The sequence below is a fragment of the Seriola aureovittata genome, chromosome 19, assembly GCF_021018895.1.
Source record: "Seriola aureovittata isolate HTS-2021-v1 ecotype China chromosome 19, ASM2101889v1, whole genome shotgun sequence".
NCBI lineage: Eukaryota > Metazoa > Chordata > Actinopteri > Carangiformes > Carangidae > Seriola > Seriola aureovittata.
In genome coordinates, this window is record NC_079382.1 from 24347751 (window position 1) to 24351807 (window position 4057).

Consider the following 4057-nt stretch of genomic DNA (forward strand, 5'->3'; position numbering starts at 1 on the left):
TGTGGTTATTGATCAAATCACAAATGTTTGAATTCATCTGTTTGTCCATTCTATGTTTGTCCGTTTCCGTCCTGTGATGTTTCAGATCTCGTCTCTGATTGGTTGTTTTTTGTCTTGACAGCAAAGTTTTTTAGTCATGTTGGTATTTGCCGCCGCCATGTTGACTCCAGCTGCCTGGATTCTTCACCACTTGCCACAGTACCGACAGAGGGCCAAACAGGTTCAACAGAGTCCCAGGACCTGACCTTCATCTTCATCATCATCTTCCTCTCCCTCCTCCTCAATACCATTTGTCCATTTGTCAATATATTTTAAATTTCAATCAATAAATGTATTGGATAAATAGATTCCAAGTTTAATTGACAATATTAAAGTTTAATCAATAAACGCTTTATTATGACATCTATAGCACATAACTGTACTTTTAAAACAAGAGCAGTCTGTTTTTCTCCTCATCTTGTTTTCGTTTAGTAAAATAAAATATGTTTGCTATTGTTGCTTCTCTCTCTGGTTCAAATCTGACTCTGACCAAACAGGAAGTGTGTGAAGATAAATAAAAGCTGGAGTTTGTGTGTTTGTTTGAGCAGGATGTTTCTGTTTGTTTAGATTTCTTATGCTGGTTTTACACAGTTAATTACTTCCTGTTTGAGAACATAATTTCCCACAGAGACAAACTCATTAAACCTGAGAAAGACACCTTCATCTTCATCATCCTCTTTACCATACCCAACAGTCTACAACAGAATAAAACAATACATTTCCCCTGAATATCTCTCACAGCTCACAGGTCATCTTTTATTCATCTCTCTGCCTTTGTTGTCCTCTCAACTGTCTCCACTTCTCATCAGCCTGCAGTCACTAGAGGTCTGCACTATGAACAAGGATCAACATATTCTGGATAACTTTCTTTAATCTAGTTTAAAGGGGACATATTATGCAAAATGCACTTTTCCATGGTTTTCTATCAGTAGTATGTGTCCCTGGCGTGTCTACGAACCCCCCAAACATGAGAAAAGTCCATCCTCTCCGTCTTTTGCTTGCTCCACCTTTCAGGAGATGTGTGCTCAAACGGGCGAATTGGAGATTTTCCCCTGATGTCGTCAAGAAGGGCGATGCCCCTCCCCTCGGGTGGGTGACACTCCCCGAGCTAGGTGTGTGTTCCGCCCTCTGAGTCCGGCTTGCAGACGGTATCGTTACTTCCCTCGCGAACACTGGCTTTCGGTAGAACAATGTCGAAGGTACAAGCGAAACACAGAAGTTGCTTTGTTGTTGGCTGCACAAACCAACACAGAAGTCTTTTTTTAATCCCTACGCCCGAGGATCTGAAGACCCAGTGGATTAATTTTATTTTTGATGGAAATGTTCCCGCTCCAACTCCGAAAGTGTTGTACGTGTGTGCTAACCATTTCACCTCGGACCGCTTTCTCAACGAGGGCCAGGACAACGCAGGATTTCCTACAAGTCTCAAGATAAAGCTTGGATCAGCACCGACTGTCCGTGACCCAACTTTGAACTTGGGAGCTGTAAGTTTTACATTTTTATGTTGCTTTACTGTATGTTCACGAGAGCCTGTTGCGTGTGTTGTTAGCATGGCAGCTAATGTGACTAACGTTTAGCATAGTCGACACGCAGCCGGGTACAGATTGTATGTAATTCTTCTGCTTGGTATCACTGTGTGACATTGATTAGAGCCACCCTGCTAAATGTATTATACTTTAAAGGCGTTTTAGCTGTCTGTAAAGTCAAGCCGGCAAAATTCGGACTAAATATCGGCTCTGTAGTGATTAGCATAGGTGTCCGGGCTTGTTTATTAGTGCTGTGAAAGTTATTATTGAGAGTCATGCCTTATAACGGCTGTTTTAACGTTTATATCATGTTTACAGATACAGTGTCTGTAGGGAATATCTAGATAAGCGCAGAGTTGAGGGGATATGTCCAAGGGGATAGTCTATAATACACATTTTTTGCATTTTGCACATATAGTGAGCTATTTGCAGCATTTACAAGCTATTGACAATCCAATTTACACATTATTGAGTGCATTTGTTACCATTTTTGAGTGCATTTGTTACCATTTTTGCACTGTTTGCAGCTGTTGCCATAACTACACATTTGAGGAGATGTTGGTGTAACCTCTGTTTCCTCTGTTCAGGCCATCTATACATCTTCCTGCAACAAGGGATGTTGCATGCCAGACTGACCCACTGTAGGCACACAGTTATCCTTGAAGACTCTTCAGCCTCACATCAGAAGTACAGGTCTGTAGCCATCTGAAGTGCATCTACTTTTGATAAACCTAACAGTCATTTATCAGTCTCGGAATGCTGTGCAGGTAAATTAATTTGTGGTTACTTAGAACTTGTGAGAGTGTGTAGGCTAAGGTTTCTGTCATCATTAACATCTTTGATTTTGTCTTTACTGTACCTCCAGACTCTACCTGGCTGCCATGTCCTACAATGAAAATGCTGACTGACCACAAGCCCAAACAAAAGAAGGTGAACCACTGTTCAAGGTCCAATTTCCAAATGCCATGAAGGGAGAATGCTAAACCAATTAAGACTGAGTCGACATTCTATAAGTGTTATATTAATTTATTTTTCAACCAAAAAATGTTTTGTACACATTGTATTAAGTATTGCATGTATAATGTTATGACAGTTCCATCAACAACAAAATACGGTAAAGAAAATGTCAGGAGGGAGTTAGAAACAGACTTTCAATCATTGTTTTGTAAAAAAAAAACAACAAAAAAATTAAAATTGTACAAAATCTTTTGTGTTTTATCAAACAGGGAATGTGGTGGAATTTGAAAAAGTCTTTGTTGACCCGGGACCATACACAGAAGCTGCTTTGGCCATCCCCATCCCAGAGGACCTCACTGCACAGTTGGAGCGGCCTGAGAAGGAGGAGGTCATATCCAGCTATGTGTCCCGTATGTGGGTAAAACCCACATACCGGCCTGTGGCGTCAGGAAACATGGATGCGTAGGGCCGGGCAGGCTGGAATGACGACCCAGATTCTGCGACCAAGGAAGCCCCAGCACCAGCTCACAATGCTCCTATAGGCTAGATACCTGTACCGACTAAAACAACTGGACAGGACATTTAGTCTTGCAAACATATATCTATGATGTGTCTCACTATTTTTTTTATGGGTCCAGTGAATCCTACAATTTTTTTATTATCACTGATTATATGTCCCTCATTTGATGTAAATAAATGCTTGATTGTTACTAAAGAAATGACTCCTCTGAATTCATATATTATATGCACACTATCTGCTGATAGAAGAAACAGTGAAAGACCACACACCTCCAATGAAATTAAACTACAACCACAGAAAATATCTTTCATGACTTAATGTACAATGACTTTTACATGGCTTTTTATGCCTTACTATGCTATAACTCTTTATTTAAGATAAACACAAGAAGCTTGTGCTACAGAAAATGGACCAGACTCAGTGAATAGCTCCCTAAGCTTAACATGTCCAATGATAACTATTAATTTAGCTATACAGACTAATGAGCAGTGATAACTAACATGTCTTTGGGGTCATCAGGTGGGAACCTCCTTTCACCAGTGTTTCGTCTAGTTGGTCCCACGACACCTCCAGGAGGCTAGACAGTGATCACTGGCGTCCCAGAGTCACTCCCCTAATGCCAGCCATCACTGCTCCTCACACCACCACTATTTTCTTTATCTTGCCTATGCTACCACAAACAACACCATCATCAACTCTGACAAAACACACTAACAGATTAAACAGATTCAGCAAACAAACTCCCCTAAACACTTGGAGAAAGTGGCGGCCATTTTGAATGAGGGAGGTAGAGTCAAGGAGAGATGCCTTTTGAGCTAAACTCTCCCCCGCCGGGTTAGGCTGTGCTCTACCCCCCCCCCCTACTCCCCCACTCTCCAAGACATCAAACAAACAAACAATCAAACTCACCTAAACAGCCAAAGACACACTACAAACCAATTCAATACAAGCAAACAATACAGGCCACCTCACCTGGACTAACCGCATGGTCTCAAAGAGGCTCACACAGGCCACA

General features: G+C 41.3%; 1 long non-coding RNA gene across 1 annotated transcript; it reads left to right on the plus strand.

The window, feature by feature from the left end:
• The first annotated feature begins 284 nt into the window (after window positions 1-284).
• Window positions 285-3195, plus strand: LOC130187850 (uncharacterized). The gene is made up of 4 exons (XR_008830517.1): window positions 285-1523; window positions 2153-2258; window positions 2431-2495; window positions 2792-3195. It is a non-coding gene; the product is annotated as an uncharacterized LOC130187850 (long non-coding RNA).
• Window positions 3196-4057: the final 862 nt, after the last annotated feature.